The sequence below is a fragment of the Panthera onca genome, chromosome C1 (genome assembly GCF_046562875.1).
Source record: "Panthera onca isolate mPanOnc1 chromosome C1, mPanOnc1 haplotype 2, whole genome shotgun sequence".
Lineage (NCBI taxonomy): Eukaryota > Metazoa > Chordata > Mammalia > Carnivora > Felidae > Panthera > Panthera onca.
In genome coordinates, this window is record NC_138346.1 from 28,993,963 (window position 1) to 29,014,670 (window position 20,708).

Consider the following 20,708-nt stretch of genomic DNA (forward strand, 5'->3'; position numbering starts at 1 on the left):
AAGTCAAGGGTGCCTTGCAGGCCTAGGTGTATCCTTGGCACGCTCAAATATTTTTAAAGTTCCATCAGGAACAACAATGGATCTGGTGGGTGAAAATCTTCCTTTCAACTTGGAAATGTTCCTCAAGAGGGAACCTGAGGGTGGCTCGATTTCTTCTTCTTTACAAAATGCTCCCCGATTTTGTCTCCATTCAAGACATCTCCTCTCCTAGGGCTGCTGTCTACCCACTGTCCACATCACGGCTCCCGCAGAGGTGTGCCCTGTCATGGGACAGGGGCTGATGGCACAGGCTTGGAGGCAGCAGGCTTCTGGTTAGTAGTTCTGAGACCTGTCACTCAGTCTAAGAAAATTGCCTTGCAGTGTCTACCCTTGGTTTGGTAAATCTTATCTGACAGTCTCCTCCTGGTCTGCAATTTCTCTGTAATTTCAGGTGATCTGTCCCTGCAGGAAACTAGAAGGTGATTTTCCATTCACAACCATGAACAGTTGTTTTTGCCTAAAAATGTATTCATGAACTGATTTGTTTCCTTCAAATATAACAAAACCTTCTCCCCGGAATAGAAGGGGACAGTCATTTCCGTCAGATTGTGTTCAGATTAGAGACATTCAAAAAAAAATTTCCTGCTCTGGAGTTCTTCTAAGTTTTCTGTTATGAGAAAAACATTTCTCCCTGAAGAACTGAATTCAGGAGCCCAGCAGCACCATGATTTATTTTCCATTCCCTCCAATGCCCTATAAAACACATGCAAAAACGGCATAAACCAGTTCCAGATATAGATATAAAAATGTGCAGAGGGTATTTTGTTATGTAAGTTAATGTATTATATGCACCTATATGACGGTAAATGGATGCAAAATTCTTCAAAGTATGGGAGAATAAAGAACACGAAAACGTCCAGGTTTTTTTTTCACAGAATCATGTTATGAAGAAGTTGGCCATGAGAGGGCAGCATTGTCCACACAAATCACAGGATGGTTACTAAATTTGAACCTCACAGATACTGTTTTGAGTTTCAAACATCCACCATTTGGTTTCAAACACAAGCAATAATAATAGAAGCAACATCCTTTATGCTGGAAATGTCACAATTTTTTTCAATAAAACATCTTTATCTTATGGCCTGGGCAGCCATTAGGTCAAAGCTGTCCTGATCTAACAATGGCATTTATCTTTTTTCTCATGTTTCTTTTTTCTTTTCCAGCGGGTCTCTTTCACATTCTGTTCTGTTTCTGTGGTTTGATGACTTCTTTTTAAAAATCACCCTGCTCTTTTAAGATCCTGGCCACATTGTTTAACCCCAGGGAGCCTCAGCTTCTCTGTGAAACTCCCGGGCAGTCTGGGGTGGCGGATAAAACGCGGAGTCTGCTGTGGGCAGACGGTCTTGCGTCTTAGACCCACCTTTCCCCATCGCGATCGGTGTCTGCCTCGCACAGCTCTTGTGAGGATGTGCTTTCTAATGGATTTATAAATGCCTGGAACATAGAAAGTGCTCAATAAACATCAAAGGAACAGTGTGTTTTCTTTTAATTGAATGAGTTAACATTTAAAAATCTGGAAGGACTGCATACAATTTCTTACCAATCCAGTCTCGTCCACGCATGTTACTTGCCTGGCTTTCACGGACGCTCAGGTTTCTGTAGGTCCCTGGGTCCATTCATTATCTTCAGAAAATGCACCCTGGTCAGCGAGGACAGCTGAAGGGAGGAAAACTTTATTTTTGCCCCAGACTGCAGAAGATGATTGCACCCTGGCCCAACAACGCTGCAGATTCTTTAATCTGAGCAATCCAAAACCCTTAGCGCGGCAATTTATCTAATTTGTTTCTTTTGTCAGATTTCATTCTGAGGTTGAAGCTTTTGAAAGACCAGGAGAGGGCATTTCCTATGCGAAGTTTGGTTTCCCTCCTTCCTGGGTGGCAGGTTGCAAGGTTGGGATTGTCAAACGGAGAGAGGACATCCCGGGTCTGACCGTAGAGCCAAATGTCACTAGTGGCAGACTCAGCAGAGACATCCTTTCTTCTTTTTGCCCATTTACTTTCTTCAGCCCTCCTACCCTTGTGTGTTCAGGTTTTCTTAGTGTTGGTTTTAACCTTGAAAAAAAACTGTGATTTTTTTTAAATTTTTTTAAATTTTTTAACGTTTATTTATTTTTGAGACAGAGAGAGACAGAGCATGAATGGGGGAGGGTCAGAGAGAGAGGGAGACACAGAATCGGAAACAGGCTCCAGGCTCTGAGCTGTCAGCACAGAGCCATAGGCAGGGCTCGAACTCCTGGAGCGCGAGGTCATGACCTGAGCCGAAGTCGGCCGCTTAACCGACGGAGCCCCCCAGGTGCCCCAAAACTGTGTGATTTCTAAAATAAAGATATAAAGGTTATTTCCTCACGGCAGGAGGCTGGGGAGAAAGCTTTGCCCTCCCCAGGAGCCCGGGGTGGGGAAGGATTTAGTGATCCTCTCATCAAGACTGCTCTAGAACTACTCTAAGTTACCGAAGGAAAACTGCTCATTTATCTAACCCTTTGCCATGAAATGTTCAGAGACGAGTGTGCTCGTTGGCACCTGCTCTCAAGGTGGCGGCAGACACTCAGAATGGTGTTTCCGTTGAACTTCCTGCCTTTCTGCTCATTGAAAAACACAGCACATCGAGGGGCTGCTGCGAGAACACTTTCCAGCCTATAAATCGGGGCTCGAGGAGATGCTTAATTAAATCAGTTCAGAGGTTACAGGAAGGAAAAGCAAACCTCTCCTCCCAGAGTTGACCTGGTTCAAGGAATGTGGCAGTGAGAGAGAACTTGGAAATGTGTTAGTAGGACTAATGCAAATATACCAGAATCAGGCACTTCCTTGCCAGCCTAACAAAGCAAGAGCATAAGATGCAGCGACGGACGACTCGGGCTTTGACCTTCCAACTTCATTCTGTGTGCAAGAAACACGGGTCTGACGATGACTGGAGAGGCTGAATGGCTGTGTTTCAGTTTACAGCACAAAGGACAGGCTTTCTCTTTTTTTATGTTTTTTTAATTTTATTTTTGAGAGAGAGACAGAGTGTGAGTTGGGGAGGGGCAGAGAGAGAGGGAGACACAGAATCTGAAGCAGGCTCCAGGCCCCGAGCTGTCAGCAAGAGCCGGATGCCGGGCCTGCACCCACAGACTGTGAGATCATGACCTGAGCCAAAGTCGGACGCCCAACAGACTGAGCCACCCAAGAGCCCCAAAGGACCGGCTTTCTTAAACGAACTTAATTTCTACAGCATCCTGTTATTTGCTGGCCAGGAATTGGGAAATCTTGAGTCAGTCCTATATCAGAATTCTGTGTTGGAAGGGGCAGATCATTAACTAAAACCTGCCAGTTCACGACTGGGGAAACCTGGTTAGAATTTAGGATTGTAGACTGTGGAGTGGGCAACAAAGGAAAACACGTCTGCACACAAGGGGAAAGGAACAGGCTGCATTCAGGCTGGAGTACTGACTATGTCACCGACTCGGCATGCCCGGTGCAGGAATATTCCACACAACCCAGCTGGTCCCTCCTTTCTCCTTGAGCTCTCTCTGAGGTTCATGGGCACACGAGATCATGTGGCACCTGTCAATAACCTTCTCTCTGCATGTCACCTCTACTTGAAAGATAGGATCATGTGACTGAAAGAAAAAGAGCAGGACATAAATGTGGAGTCTCGGCATTTGGTTTTAGCCAGAAGATAAGAAAGCTAAAGCAGTAACTTGGGTTCAGATGCCTGGGTGGCTCAGTCAGTTAAGCATCTGACTTGGGCTCTTGTCGCGATCTCACAACTCATGGATTCGAGCCCCGTGTCAGGCTCTGTGCTGACGGCTCAGAGCCTGGAGTCTGCTTTGGATTCTGTGTCTCCCTCTCTCTCTGACCCTCCCCTGCTTGCTCTCTCTCTCTCTCTCTCTCACAAATAAATAAACATAAACATTAAAAAAAAAGTATGCTGGGTTCAGTCAAGTCAATCAGCACAGGATGCTAGAACCTTGGTCGTGGTTGTATGGCTCAATCTGGAGCACACGTGTTCCAGTGATAAATGTCATGTGGGGAAGGAAAAAAGTTTTCCTCTACTTTCTTAGGATCCCTGGTTGGGTCTGAAAATTAAAGTGACAAAGACAGATAAATGGGAGAAAAGCAAACATTTATTTAACATCAATTTTATGCGACACAAGAGCCTTCATAAGAAAATGAAGTCCTTCAGAAATGGTTAAAATTGAGTGTTTCTATGGTAGGTTGGATGAAGAATGAAGAGTCATGGAAAGATACGATAAGGCAAAGGGTAGGAGCTCAATGGCGTAAACTGTGGGAAACTTGGCAAGGTCTGTTGGTTTGGGTTCTTTTCAGTGTCCCTCCATCTTGGGAGACGAGGACACTCCTTTCCTCCACTTATAGGGAGGGCACCTCTCCCGTGACGCTCTTATGTATGACCTCTTTCAGGGGGGACGAGGAAGTTAGAGAGTCCCTCCTACACCTGCTGTATCTTGAACTCCTATAGCTTAAATATATCGAACAGACCAAGGTGCGTATTTTAGGGTAGCACATCCAGAACGCCATCAGTCATGATGCGAAACAAAGGAGTCAGTCCTCGGAATCATTACCCACCCCCTCACATCTATAGCCATGTATTGATCACACTTGTTTTCCATTCATAATTTTCCATGACTCATTATTTCCCATGATACATCCATATCCATCCCGTTAGCCCCTTTGGATCTATTTGTTAGCTGGATCAATTCTTGTTAGGACTTTAGGTTAATAGTCAGAGCAGGACGGAAGGAGAGCATTGGGGCAGGAGTTTATTCACACCTCCTGTGGCTGACTAGATGGGCTCGCCACCCCCCTCACCTTTCCTATGTCATTTCTCACTCTCTGGCACTGTCTTTGTTTCCCATGCCCCTCCTCCTGTTTTCCTGTTCCTTACAGGAGGCAAAGGGGGTCTGAATGACACAGCCGGGGTGAGAGAGGGCAAATGTTTGCCTCATGCTAAGCAGCTACCCCTTCTCTCCATGTCCTCACTAATGAACAGCCAAGAAATGAACAGATGAAGGATGAGAAGTGGAGAAATAAGGACGGAAAAGTCCAAAGGTGTGTGGGAGGCCTGGAGAGCAGGGGAGCTGAAGGCAGGGATTTAAGATCTAGAGCAGGGATGACACTGGGTTTGCCTTGAGCAGCCGCCCCCTCTCTCTGGCCTCAGCTGTAAACTCAGGGGCCAGCCTCGATGGGCTCTAGGTCTGCCCAGGTACGACCAGGGAAGCCGTGGTTTGCAACGGGAAACTCCCGCAGCACACTTTAAAAATTAATTTATTAAAAAGAAAGCTGCCTGTGATCTGTATATTTCTACTCCATTATCAGTGCAGTTATATATGAGTGACTTATTTGAACCAATGTAAAAAAGAAAAAAAAAAAGCACCAAAAGGCAGAAAAATGAAACAGGAGATGATACCACCAGACTCATTCTGGTAAGTGAGTAATTTGTTTATTCCTTCGGTACTTGGGGTTGCCACTAAATCTGGACTGGAGAAGCCAGTAAATATTTTTAATGTGACAAGAATATCAGAGCATTCTGTGCAAGGCACACTTTGTTACTCCAAGTTTTATTTCTTTTTTTATCATTAGCCATAACCTTTTGGGGCCTGATCTCAACCAAGAGCCACATGCAATCCTGAGAAGGGTCAGAGGCCAGCTAAAGCCACCGCCACGTGCTGGGCCATCTGCCAGTAATTCATGTGACAGTGGTCAGGTCCCTCCAATATGTTGCAGATTTGTGACACTGTTCAAGGATATTTGTTTTTATTGTGGTGTTACCATATATATCTTGGGCTGATCATGGGGAGGGGTTCAAAACCTCTTTAGACCCATACACCCTTTCCACCCAGCTGATACCATTTGCTTTGTGCATTTTGATCCACCTGCTAGCAAGTGTATTCTCTTCTCTCCAATGCATTAAGTAAAGAACACACACACACACACACACACACACACACGCACCCATCTGCCCATCGTTGTGAAAACCTAATAAAAATAATAGCAAAGAAAGGCAGGGTTTATTTAATTTGGGTTAGACATGAGCAACATTGATTTCCTTGTCTCAAGACAGCTCATATCTTGCAGAGGTTCTATAAAACTCCTAAAAGGCAAAGTAAAGCTGGAGAGGTTCCCTTAGCGACTCCTACCTGGCACACAAAGAGTTAAACTTAAGGGGAAAAAAAAATTGAAATGCAATCCTGGCTCATGTTACCCATTAGCTGGGTATATTGACCAAACTTATAGTCAGATAATGCAAACAATAACAAAGTTATTGATTGAAGAGATGTCAGGCAAATAGGTACTTATTATGATGCTGCTGATAAGCTCGGGGTCTCCCTCACGTGACAGTGACAGAGGCCTATTGATTCTGCAGTTGGTCATCCGTGGCTTCCAGCTGACACGGAATCTGCAGGCTGCTTCCACACGCAGGAGCTAGACTTCCCTAGCGTGGGGGGGTGGGGGGCGGGCGGGGGGCGAGATCACCTAAGAGAATGCCACCAAACTCTGGCTGTGGGGAAAGGAAGGGGTGACTCTACACCAAAAAGGAGCCCGTGAGCAAAACCTTGCAGTGCCAGTGGGTCACAGAACACGGTGGGGCCGTGTCCTCCGTGGGCCACCTCCCTCCCCCGCGACCGGAGAGCACACACAAGGGCAGGTCCTTAAGCAGCTGTCACTAGCGCTGAGCTCTGAGCTGACCAGTAGGGGTGCGGAAGACAGATGAGACCCACAGACCCTCCCCACTGAAAACCAAATGTTTCACCTCTCCAGCACATCTGCTCCCCAACCTGGGCCTTCCAGTTGGCAGGGAAATCTGGCCAGACGTTCTATTATTGCTTCTCCCAGCATGTGATCAGCCTGAGGCATTCATGGTTGATTGTCTAAATTTTAGATGTGAACCAGCAAAACACCGTCTCTCTTAGCGCTTTCAGTATTAGCCGATTATATGGCTGTGGAAGAGATGGAATAATACTCATTAGTTTTTTGGATGGCCTCGCAAGAAAAGGATGCTTGGTGCCTGCCAAACAGAACTGGTGATTGTTTTGACACTTGAGGGTGTGAGGGAGAGAGAGGGAAGCTGGTGTGGGAGTGTAGTGTAGAGGATGAGATGAGGAGGGGGTTATTTATTTCTTACTTTCCCATAGATGAGTCCGTAGATGATTTGCTGGTCTCATATGTAACGGAACAAAACACTTTGTGTTCATCATAACTGGTTCTTCTTCATGCAGAATGACACCAAGGTATGGGATATTTACGCAAAGGTTATGCTCTAGGAAGGAAGAGGAATTTCATTCATTCATTCATTCATTCATTCATTCGATATCTACTGAGGGCCTACCACGTGCCAGGCTTGGTACACAGAGCTGGGTAGAGCAGTTGAACAAGGTAGCCAGTCCCTGCCCCTTGTTGGCTTCCATCTGATGAAGGGTGGGGTGGGGGGGGGGCGGTGGGAAGCGGTGTAGACACAGGTGGTGCGCAAACACGTTTAATTACTATTTTGGGAGATTTAGGTTGTTTCCAATTTTCTTGCCTCCCCTAAATAAACGATGGACCCCTTTTGGGGGTCTTGGAGTCTTCTGTGGGAAAACCGATACTGGTTTTAAAGTCATCCCTTTCTGAATTGGGATGTCCAGCCTTACAGATGTTGTTTTTTGAGACTTCTTTCTCGGAGTTATGTTTCAAAGCTTCCTTTTAATATCCTCAGTCCTTTGAGGGCGAATCTAATTTGACTTTTAGAAATAGTCAAGCATCATCCGGCCTTACATCTGGTGAACGTGGCGAGGGTGAATCATCACCATCTTCTTTTGTTGTGAAGAATGTGTGGCTATACAGTAACGCGACTGATTTTGGGGTCGCGGGTAAGGCTTTTCAAAACATTCTAGAAGCAACTCAGGGGAGGACTTCTAGTGTTTTCAGCACCGGCAGCATCTTTGCTGTAGGGAAATGGAACAGACGGCACGCGGGCTTTGACGTCAGAGTGTCCCGGGTCTTGCCTGGATTCCTGTGCTGCCTCCCTGTGAAGCCAGGTACTTGGCCCTCTATATGCCTCAAGTTGATCATTTGCAAAATGAAGCTAATTTTACCCATCACACAGACTTATGATGAGCGTTAAATAACATAAAATAACTACCAGTAAAGCATCTGGTACAGTGCCTGGCCTATGGCAGTTGTTATTATCGATAATACGTGAAGCACTTCCCAGAAGGAATACATTGAAGGGAACTACTTTTTTTCACCCCCCGCTTAAAACTGTAACTTCCAACATTTTGTAAAAGATATCAACTCCATGCTCAGGATAGTCGGATATTATCCGCTTGCTGCCCCAGATCCGCTCTCTACTTTTTTCCAACCTGCTCTGTATCCTGTGTGGACTGCATTGGGCAGACCCGAGTTCCCCAAATTCTGGATGGATTCAGACGAGGGTGGCACTGACAGGTAGGCAGGAGAAGAGAGTGGGGTGTTCATCTGCCCAGCTCACTTTCCCAGAAGGTGCAGCCTTCTCCCCGAGGCCACAACTCTCAGGTCCCAGCCCCGCTGGGCGGCTCCCTCCCCCTCTCACCTAGGGCAGGTGACGGTTCTGAAATGCTAGCCCCAAGGTGCTTCGCCGTCTTTGTGGGTTTCTCTTAACCTTACCCACACTCACAAATAAACTCTTCATTAACTAACTCTTCCTTAAGTTATCCTAGCTGGATCGCTGACTGATACACATAGTTAGTTTCTGGTTTTGGTCTAGTCAAGCCCTAAGGTTGCGATTAAAGTGATTTGATTGTGCTGACTGTGTCTGGAAAGAGAATAGGATCTTATAAATTTTGAGCTATGCAAAAAAGCAGAATTTCTCAGAGATGCTGAGAGCAGTCTTCAGAAATGCATACGCCTGACGCTGTTTGCTTTCTAGGCAAACCGTGGGATCTCCCTCTTCCCTCTGTCCTCCAGTAACGTTACACATGTCTTCATGTTAAGTGCTTGCATTGTCTTATTCTGACAATAAGGAGCACTCAGAATAAGTAATGCTCCTCAGTGAGTCACAAATGGAATCCGTGTCAGCCAGTGTCGTGAAATGGATCTATAACTGGCTTTTTGTCCCTCAATTTGAGATGATCTAATTCAATTTCTATGATTTATAGCTTGGGAGAAGACACTCTCTGTCCCCCTCCCGAACTTTCATTCTGTTTCTTATTCCCAAATTTCCTGGGATCTGAAGGGAATTCATTTCTGAAGGCAAACGAGCCTATTACCACAGCCTACTGCTAATGATTGTCATTTTGGTTTACTATTGCTGTTAACACAGGACATGTGAAGTGTCACCAAAACCAATCTGCGTCTCTGCTATTGAGACGAAATTTCTTTTGTAGGGCAAACAAACAAGTTTTTTGAGAAGTTGAAATCATGAGGACAGTGTAATGGTTGGTCTGGTTGCCGACATGAACTAATTTTTTTTTAAAGATTTTTATTTTTGTAAATGTTTATTTTTGAGACACACACACACACACACACACACACACACAGTGCAAACAAGGGAGGGGCAGAGAGAGAGGGAGACACAGAGTCTGAAACAGGCTTGAGTCTGAGCTGTCCGCACAGAGCCCGATGCGGGGCCTGAACCCATGAACCAGTGAGATCATGACCTGAGCTGAAGTCGGATGCTCAACTGACTGAGCCACCCAGGCACCCCAACCAACATGAACTAATTTAAGGATGAGCGGAGGGCTCTGGTAGCTTCTGTAGTGGCCACTGCCCAGCCTGCATCCTTCTACCAGGCTGGCACATTATCTCCAGCTTCCCTTTCTCCAAGGAATTGCCCGGGGCCAACAGGAGCCGCTGGACAGGAGGCTACTGTCCTCTCCAGCCATCCTGTGGTAAATGATTAACATGATGGCACAGAAGGCAAAACTCCTTGCCTAAAGGGCTGCACCTCGGCCGGGGCCTCCCTTCCTTCGCTCTTCCCCACTCTGTCCCTTTCACCTTCTGACAGTTTTCTCTTTTGAGTACATCCTCAGTGAATCATGCACCCCCTTGAATTCCCATCTCAGGCTCTGCTTCAGGAAGCCTGGCCCTTCTCCTGATCTTATGGCTGGAGAAATGGTAAGTGTGAGAGGTGGAGAGAGAAAGGTGCTCTTCCTCTGTGGTGCACGCAGTGGATTTGACAGCCGCTGCTTCTCAGATGCTCTTGGGATAAATAGACGCCATTTTGATGACTGCATATGGCACGTCAGTGGACCAAACAGTTGTTTGAGCTCTGACTTTCACCGGGAGTGAGAAGACTTTAAACATCCTGACCCTCAACTGTCTCTGGATAGCTTATGTCACCAAAATTCTTGAGTCAGAGACACTGGTTGCCACTTGCTCTGCTGAGAGCATTTGGCCAGATCTTTCGTCCATGAGCCTTTGGTTGTGGTCCTAGGTCCCTGGTGTTTTTGATGATTTACCAACGTGGCCTTGGACTATCTGGGAACTCCTTGCTCTTCCTTTTTTGGAAAGTGCCCTCTCCCTTCCTTTTTGCCAAATCGAGCCCCTCATCACACAGAAGCCTAAATCAATCTCTGAGGGACCCTGTCTCTGTGGCCACTCTGGGCACTACTGTATCCCGCTGACATTCATGAAGCCTAATTCTACAGAGCTGTACTCAAGTCGAAGGCACCTGTACCCTTCTTTTAAAAAAAAAATTTAAAAAAATGTGTGGTATAACATACATAAAAGACCTACATCTCAAGCATGCAGGTGGCTGAATTTTTACATGTGTGTTTTCCCCAGAAACTGCCACCTGGATCAAGATCTAGAACGTTTCCAGCGCCCCATGCTCCTTCTCAGTCTATTATCATCCACCCGCCAGTAAGAGGTAAGCACTCTTCTGACTTCTAATTACAGACTAGGTGCGGCATTCTTGGACTTCATATAGAATGGAATCATGCAGTATGTATTCCTTTGTGTCTGGCCTCCTTCACTCATTGTTATGCCTGTGAGAGCCACCTCCTGTTTGTTCTTTTGTTTACAGCTTTTCTTGTTGCATGTTTTAATATTCTGTATGTTTTTGCCCTGTTTCCCCTTTTACCTTGCATACTTCTTGGAGTATAGGCTGTATCTTTTATGTATTTCCTATATGAGCATATCGTGGACGTTTACAAATATTCCCTGGGTGAATGCTGACTGATTCCTGTTCATATGGTACTTAGTGAAAGCAAGCTTTTGTCTTCTCTTCCTGTTGTATGTGTAGTTGAAGTCGTGTCTTCTCTTCCTGTTGTATGTGTAGTTGAAATGGTTATGTCTGGGGCTGCAGCACGTTTTACTGTGAAGTAACAACAGTAATAAATATTTATAGGACCTGTATCCAAGGCGTCTATAGTGACTTGCAGTTTCTAAGTTCATCTTTTCATTTTCTCTTAGAGCTTGGCAGGAAAGCCACCGAGGTCATTCTGCTGAAGGGGGGAGGCTAAGATGTGCTGAGGTGAAGTCTCCGACCCCGAGTCCTAGCGAACCTTAGTGGCAAAACTGAAGGTCTCACCTAGTTTTAGCTCATTCTCTCTCTTGGATTCAATCCCATGTTTCTCTCATCCCTGTTCCCAAGGCAAGAGATGCATTAGTACAACCACAAATATTAGTAGAGGTTTAACGTTTTGGAATCCTGTCATTATAGGAGTTATGTTACTGCTTCATTCTATGTGTGTGGGGGTGTTACCGGCTTGTCTTTAAACTTATTTTGTCCTCTAGCTTTTGTGATACTCTTTAAAGGCGTTACTTTAAAATAAATCAGATGTAGGGGCGCCTGGGTGGCGCAGTCGGTTAAGCGTCCGACTTCAGCCAGGTCACGATCTCGCGGTCCGTGAGTTCGAGCCCCGCGTCGGGCTCTGGGCTGATGGCTCAGAGCCTGGAGCCTGTTTCCGATTCTGTGTCTCCCTCTCTCTCTGCCCCTCCCCCGTTCATGCTCTGTCTCTCTCTGTCCCAAAAATAAATAAAAAACGTTGAAAAAAAAAAATAAATCAGATGTAGGAAGTTACAGATTTACCGACCTGATAAGGGGAGGGGTTAACTGATGCCTCTCCATGGTAAAGGTACCTGATGTTTTCTGTTTCTGGGGAATTCAGTACACTGGAGACCATAGTTCAAGAGAGGCCAGAGTGCTGACCAGCTTCTTGCCACATCTTTTTGGGCCACAATCTTTCTTTGTTTCCTGTGGATCACATGTCCTCTTTATAATAGAAATGAGTGGGGAATAGGATTCATTCGATAAGAAGAAGAGTGATGCCCCCCTTGGCTAGATATTTGAAGTCCTTTATTGTTATTTGATCCACAAACACACGCAATAGTAGATAACATCCAGTGGGCACTGGCCAGCTACAGGAGCTATGGAAATTTGAGAGTTTTCAGAGAACTTGTAAGACTAAAGTCAAATCTATCTTCCCCTTTTTTGTCTTAAATTTCAATTTCATTTTCATTCATGTCGTTTGATCTGTGGTCTGTTGTGGAGGGAGGAAAAACACTTTTTCCTTCTACCTTTCTAGGTTTTCAGCTGGGGCCCCCGTAACAACGGAGAGACGAATATTTGTTTAATATTTTACTATAAGTTTCATGTGACACGGGAGCCTTCATAAGGAGATGAAGACCTAAAGAAAGGGCTGGCCCTCAGTGTTTTTATGCTGTAGGTTTGATAAAGAATTGAAAGTTATGGGGAAATGCGATAGGACAAAGGGGTACGAGCTAAAGGTAGTAAACGGAGGGTAGTAAACTTAGCAAGGCCTGTTTGTTAAGATTCCTGGTCTTGGAAGACAAGGTTGTTCGTTTCTTCCGGGGATAGGGAGGGTGCCTCTCAACTGAGAATCGTCATTTTTTAAATTTTTGTTCATTTTTTTCAGATGGGGGAGGGGCAGAGGGCGAGAGCATCTTTTTTTTTTTTAATTTTAAAATTTTATTTAAATCCAAGTTAGTTAACATAAGATGTAATAATGATTTCAGGAGTAGACTTTAGTGATTCATCACTTACATATAATACCCAGTGCTCGTCCCCAAAAATAGCCTCCTTAGTGCCCATCACCCATTTAGTCCCTCCCTTCCCCCACCCCTCCAGCCCCCCTTAGTTTGTTCTCTGTATTTAAGAGAGAGAGAGGGGGCGGGTGGAATCTTAGGCAAGCTCCATGCTCAGCACGGAGCCCGATGTGGGGCTCAGTCCCATGACTCTGGGATCATAACCTGAGCCGAAATCGAGAGTTGGATGCTCAACCGACTGAGCCATGCAGGCGCCCCAACCTAGGGTCTTATCACCTGCTTTAGGGGAGAAGGGGTAAGGTAGTGAATCCTTCCTACACTCGGTGTTTCTCAGATTCCTTTAGTTTAAGATATTCAACATGCTGAGGTGCCGTATTTTGGGGCAGTATGTCCTGAACCCCATCATTTGGTACATTAAAAATCTCTTGATATCATCAGTATTTCATTACTTGTTGACAAATGGACTGAAATGGGAATTTATCCCAATTTCTAGCTTCTGTCTGTTTTTTTTTAATCAGCCTAAAATCATGCCTGGGATAATTGTAATTTTTTCTTAACTTCTAGGGTGATTTAACAAGAAGCTTTAAGAACAACAATATATATTAATGGCAAATGGGCTCCCAGTATTGAGATCTGTTTAAGTGTTTTTGATTCTTTAAGCTCACATAATGAAGGTACTGAACTAACAAATAAATAACTGTTCTTGGAAGAAAACCCCACATCAGAGTAAATATTAACAAAGGATCTGGTTATGGCACACATTGAACTTCAGGTAATTATGTTCTTTATTTCGGAAAAAAAGTTCAAAATGCCGCATAGATGCTCAGTCCAGGCAGGAAAAGGCTTTACAATTTACATTGTTCATGGGATGCTGTGACAATAAACAGAATTGCTCTTCTGGAAGCATCTGTTAAGCCAATTACATGGCAAATTTTCAAGTTCTAGAATGGGTAGGTTTGCAATTGGTGAAAACTTTGATAACCAAGAGAAGACAGGATCTAGAGAAGAGAGCAGGTGATAAACAGAATCCTGATGGTGTCTATGTTTTAATGCAACCTGGAAATTAGACACTTTTACATGCAATATTTTTTTTTTCACATAACAGTTCCCAAATAAACAGTTAAAGTGGTTTTAGGTGATTAAAGCAATATAGAAGATTAGTTTTGTTATGTATAATCACCTTTGCTTCTCCTTTATTGATGAAAAGAACTCTTCTCAGCGGGTTGTGTTATCTATTTTAGATGTTGCCTGATCTTGTTTTTTAAATGTAAATCAGCTTTTAATCTTTTTTTATGTAAATTTGATAGCCCGTACCAACAATTATTCAGCTTTGTTGCAGCTCCCTCTTTAGAACTGTCTCTGTTTTATGTTTAATTGTCCTAATTGTCCAAATTTGAATAAACCTGGAGAACAGCAATGGAGATCATTACTTGTTTTTAAATTTACAAAAAGGTTTAAGCACTCCTTCCTGAACTTCCCTTTAATTCTTTACACTGTTAATTATGATCTGGGAGATTGGAAAACCTTGTTATTGTCCCCAGAGCTGCTACTCCAAATTATAGGTTTGTTTATTTTTGTTTTACTACTTTATATCAGACTTCTCCTTCTTGTGAACATGATAAAAAGCTCATCAGAGAAAATTTAGATTCACTTTTTAATCAGTGCAGGATTTTAGCAAGGGGGTATCTACATGAAGATATACATTATGTATTTTTAGAAGTTGGAGCCCGTAACTATAGTCCAGGAAAGGGAATTCATCCATTTCATATCCATCTATCATCCATCCATCCATCCATCTATCTTTCCACCACCCACCCATCTATCCACCCACGTAGCCATCCAACTAGCCATCAACTTATGGAGGGCTTGAACTGGATGACACATCAATTCAATGAGATTATGTTCTGATTTAATAATTTTTAGCAAATGAGTAGATTAGATTCTAAGTCAAAACTGAATTTTTAAGTTTATTTATTGCATAACTTAATTGGAGAAAACAAAAACAAAAGAAGGAAACCTACAGGAGTCTTATCTCTGTTCACTGAGGTTTTTTGCAGCTTGGGGTTTTATGCTTTGATTCAGATCAAGGCGGCCTTGGTGCGGAGACAGAGCAGTCGATTGAGCAGTTGAGCCTGAGACACTGTGTGTCTGATCGATCTGTGGCCAGCCCACCTATGTCCGATATGTTTCTGTCCCATGCACCTATGTCCTGTATGACGTCTCTCACTGGGACTCTTTCCTACCACCACTCTAAAGAGAAGCCACTTTCTCGGGTTTAGAGATGCTTGGATTAAGCAATGAGGTATGTTAATTTCTGGTCAATCTCACATGCCAGTTAGTGGGTTCAGATGTCAGTGAGAGAAATGTTTCATGTCATATAAGCTGTCACATATAGCTACACAGATAAGTAACTTGACTGGTTTTTGTGGCCAGATCTCTTCAGGATTGCCTAAAGAGACAGCACTGCCATGACTTGAGCAAGTCACTGAAAACTTCTAAGGTTAATTTTCTGTCCTGTGAGGCCAGGGGTAGGAATAATTCTCAGGGGTGCAATAGAAGGAGAACAGACAAGCGCCAGTGTTTTAAAGAAGCTCCATTATCATACACAAGGTCAGATCAAATGAAAATGAAATGTTCTCTTGCAGCATCCCTGACTTTCGGCAAGTGAATTCTAGTCATGCTCTGTATTCACAGACAGGAAATGTCTATTCAGAAGGAATGAATAATAGATAACTACTTTCTTTGCTTTACACCTAGTTATAATTCTACAACTAACATAATATTAAATGAGTTCCCTTCCTCCCAGTGATGTTTCATATTCGAGTTACATACCGTAACCTCAGAACTCAACAGCGTGAAAAATCAAACAGCTGGGGAAAAATGCATCTTTAATTTTCCCACCAATTTACCACCCCCTGCCCTCTTGCTCCAGATTATCTGCCCAGTTCTTAGGCAAATGCTATGTTCTCAGTCCCTCTATTCTCATAAAGATGATGGGCCCCAGCCAGTCTTAGCTCCAGCTTTTCAGATCCCGTTTTTATTTGCTGGGTTTTAAAAGCAAGGTTTACTTTCACTGTGGCACGTTAAATACCTCATTTGCTGAATCATACCTCGAATAAATTTAACAAAATTGTTTTTGCAATTGCAAAAACAGTAGTGCTCATTTTTAGTGTTATATAGCTCATGAGTAATAATTTATGTTTGGTAAAAAAATAGTAATAAGGACCTAGGATGGGGTATAAGAATTGTAAACTATGTTGTTCTACACGGTATATTAATAGTAAGAATAAAGAGAACCAGAATCAAAGAATGACATAACTTTGGGAAGAAATCATAGACATAGTTTTATTGACTGTTCATTGAAAAAGTGAGGGGACAACAGTTCGGAGAGATGAAATGACTTGTTCAAGGTCACACAGCTGGTTAGCTCCAGAATTGGCCCAAAACTTCACAGTTTTTGGCTCCTGGTCCAGCACACTCTCCATCACAACATGCAGCCTCTTAGTTTGTTGGTTTTGGGTCAGAAATATAATTAACACAGGGCAGGAAGCCTAGATTATGAAAAAGTTGGAGGGGAATCTAATGAAAACCAAGCTTTGTGAAAGTCGACCTGTTTTATGATATATTCATGGTGTCTGACTGCATTTGGAGTTTGGTGAGTGTCTCTTCTTTCCTCTTTGACCTGCTGGTCCTCTTCCTAAACTGGTGATTTAAGGGTCTACAGAGAGTACACAAATTCTTGCCGAGTGGTGAAAGTAATACAATACTAAATAACAAGAAACAAACATGTACCGAGAAAGTAAAAAAAAAAATAAAAATACTGAAGAGAGTACTATAGGAATAAAAGTAGCACTTCTGTGGGGCGCTGGGGAGGCTCAGTCGGTTGAGTATTGGACTCTAGATTTTGGCTCGGGTCATGGTCTCAGGGGTGGTGAGATCAAGCCCTGTGTCTGAGTCCATGCCGAGCACGGAGCTTGCTTGGGACTCTCTCTCTCCCTCTCTCTCTGCCCCTCCCCTGCTCACGCGTGCTCTCTGGCTCTCTCTCTCTGAAAATAAATAAACTTGAAAAAAAAGCAGTACTGTTGCAAGAATTCTGATATGAGGTGAAAAGCAGTGGATGGGGAACCCTTGTTCTGTAGGTTTAGTTGTGATTAATAAGGAAAAGTAGTATTTGGTGTTGAAGGGGAGTGGAGTATACCGCCTCAGAATGGACCCCTTTAATTTTTTTCTTTTAATGTTTATTTTATTTTTTGAGACAGGGAGAGACAGAGCATGAACAGGGGAGGGTCAGAGAGAGAGGGAGACACAGAATCCGAAGCATGCTCCAGGTTCTGAGCTGTCAGCACAGAGCCCGATGTGGGGCTCGAACTCACGGACCGTGAGATCATGACCTGAGCCGAAGTCGGACACTTAACCGACCGAGCCACCCAGGCGCCCCAGAATGGACCCCTTTAGCATGTGGATTACTTTGAACGGAAGGCAGTCAAGAGCCAGTAGACTCAGGAAAAACTTCTACCTATCCCTTACCAGCCATAATTAATTAATTAACTAATGTTTATGTTTATTTTTATTCAAGTTCGTTAACATACAGTATGGTCTTGGCTTCAGGTGTAGAACCCAGTGATTCATCGCTTACATATCACACCTAGTGCTCATTCTGAAAAGTGCCCTCCTCGATGCCCATCATCCATTGAACCCATCCCCCCCCACCCCCCTACCCCCCACAGCCCCACCAACCCTCAGTTTGTTCTCTGTATTCAAGAGTCTCTTATGGTTTGCCTCCCTCTCTGGTTTTATCTTATTTTTCCTTCCTTTCCCCTATGTTCGTCTGCTGTGTTTCCCAAATTCCGCTTATGAGTGAAATCATGGGATATCTGTCTTTCTCTGACTCCTTTTGCTTCGCATAATACCCTCTAGTTTCATCCGTGTTGTGGCAAGTGGCAAGATTTCATTCTTTTTCATTGTTGAGTATAAAGAAGATACAGTGTGTGTGTATATATATATATATCTATATATCTATATATATATGATGGAATACTACTTGGCCTTAAAGAATTTAGGTAGGCGTCCTGGCTCAGAAAGAGAGCTATTACCAGAGATAGGATTTTTTCTTGAAAGACCTACCTGCATGGCAGGGAAAACATCTGATTACTGAACATGGGCTCTTGTTATCTTCCTGTGAGTTGCCCCCCTCCATACACACTTGGAAGCCCCAGACCCCTATCACATTCCTTAGCTCAGGATGGCACACAAGCCTCAATTCTCTGACTGCCATTGAGTCTCATATCTTTGGAGGGTTTTGTTTGTACAGAATTACATTTAGGTTTTTTTGGTTGTTGTTAACTTGTCTTATGTTGACTTAATTATTTAGACCAGCCAAGGAACCTAGACTATACTGTCAAATGATAATATAAAGGTATTGCTGCTTGAAAACCAAAATAATATGGACACAAAAGGGGCGGGGTTTAAGACTCTGATGCAGACCCATTGGTCCCACAGAGATGCAACAGAGATCTGAAGGATTGTAAATTAACAACAATCCCACATAGAATCCTATATCCTGTTTAAATATATATGCATCTATATACACACGCACATAAGTATGTGTATGCATATAATGTATATGCGTGTATGATGCGTGTGGGTTTGGTTTCCATCCTGCAGGGTGGAATTCTTTAGTTATATGTGAAAACCCATTGATAAAGAACATCCCCAGGAATTGCTTGAGATGCCAAGTGGGCCTCCTTAACAATTACAGTCAAGATACTGAGAGAGGAAGGCTAGAAAAGTAGCACTCTTCCAGAATGGCTCATTCCTCCCAGGTTGGGACTTCCATTACCCCTCTCTCCACCCCTACCTAGTAATAGCCAGTGTCTTCTCACAAGGTCCTGGGCTACTGAATTTTCTGTCTTGATAGACACTCTTGAAGAAGCTTCTATGCTTCTATCAGTCAGCATCTGTGTAAAAATTATCTTCCTATATCTCTCTTCAGAGGTGTGATTTTGTGAAGAGAGAGATGATGAGGCTGTTATCTGGCCCTGGTGACACAATCTCTCATGGGATCGCCTCAGTTAAGTCACTCTATCAGAGTGAGGAGACTAGAAGTTTTAAGTCCTCCTAGATATGATCATTTTTTTTAAACATGATTATTCTTTTGGTTATTGACTGATATTACCAATTCCAGTTGATATCAGAATGCCATCATTCTATTTTTTTTAAATTATTTTAATGTTTATTTATTTTTGAGACAGAGAGAGACAGAGCATGAATGGGGGAGGGGCAGAGAGAGAGGGAGACACAGAATCGGAAGCAGGCTCCAGGCTCTGAGCCATCAGCCCAGAGCCTGATGTGGGGCTCGAACCCACGAACCATGAGATCGCGACCTGAGCTGAAGTCGACGCTCAACCGACTGGGCCACACAGGTTCCCCAACCATCATTCTATTTTAATATGTATTTCAAATTGACATTTATATATTATTTTTGTATGTATTTTTATTTACTTTAACTTCTATTGACTTAATTTTTTGCATTCCCTATCCTAAGGAGTTCCTTCATGGTATCTAGTTACCTGGGAGGTTGAATTTTATTCGGAATGCTGATTGGTGAGCACAGAGTAAAATTTGCCTTGGGAAGATATTTTACATAAACTCTGAAAAGCCAGATGAAATATCTCTACTTCAAACTGAATACATTGCTGTGACACCACAGAATGGAATCCCCAAATTCAGTCCCTTTTCCATCAAAAGTATGAGTTCCTTTGGAGTAGAGAAAGTGATGAGGAACGAATCTGATGAGCTATATGTGATGGGCGGAATGGCCTCCAAAGGTGTCCAAGCCCTGCTCCCTGGAATGTGTTTCCTTGCATGATAAAAGGGGCTTTGCATCTGCAATTATGGTTATGGATGTGGATAATCCAGGTGGGCCCTTCGAAGCAGAGAACGGTCTCTGGTTGGAGTCAAAGATATGCAGTGAAATAGGAGGCAGGAGAGGGAATCCAAGAGAGAGGCTCCAAGTGTGAGAAGGGCATCAAAGTGCTGTTACCCGCCCTGAGCACAGGGAGACACCTGCTGGGGCGAAGAGAGGTCTCTAGGAGTTGACGGCAGCTCCTGGCTGACAGCAGGCGAGCAAACAGGGACTTCAATCCTACAACCGCAAGGAACGAAATTCTGACAACTGAAAAAGCTTGGAAGTAGATTCTTCCCCAGAGCCTCCAGAAAAGAAAGCAGCTCTTGATTCTGCCTTGTGAGACCTGGAGCAGAGAAAACCCTTGAGCCCTGCTCTGCCCGCACTTCTGACCCACGAGAAGTTACAAAATAATAAATGAATGTTATTTTAAGCCTGGAGATGTGTGGCAATTTGTTACTGTAGCAAGAGAAAACCAAAACACTGTGTTAGTATGTTCAAGTTCAGTCTAAGAAAATAATCTGAGAAAAACAACACAGTTGTGTGTGTGAACCCCACCCCCCCAAACAGAATTGGAAGGACAAGGACAGTAAAATACCAGGTAAGGTCATTCAAATACCAACTGTTATTTGTAAGATAATGAAAAGCAAACATCTGGTTCTTTGCATAATTTTGATCAAAGGAACATAATATGTTTTGCACACGTTTGGAGGAAAACCAGCTGCGTTAAGATTTTCATCAGGGAACAACTAATGTCAACCTGGGATCCAGGATGAGGAACCTCTCCCTGTGTGATGATG

The 20,708-nt window shown here is 43.7% G+C and overlaps 1 long non-coding RNA gene across 2 annotated transcripts in view; it reads left to right on the plus strand.

Annotated features, from left to right (window-relative positions):
* The window catches only part of LOC132671860 (uncharacterized), a 46,816-nt gene extending 26,438 nt beyond the window's left edge, over positions 1 to 20,378 (plus strand). The window contains exons 2-5 of one of the 2 annotated variants that reach the window (XR_009607282.3): positions 10,779 to 10,863; positions 11,409 to 11,519; positions 13,569 to 13,776; positions 19,549 to 20,378. This is a non-coding gene — a long non-coding RNA (uncharacterized LOC132671860). Of the gene's footprint in view, positions 1 to 10,778; positions 10,864 to 11,408; positions 11,520 to 13,568; positions 16,823 to 19,548 lie in introns of those variants that run through there. The other variant, XR_009607283.3, reaches the window with a different exon arrangement.
* The last annotated feature ends 330 nt before the right edge of the window (positions 20,379 to 20,708 follow it).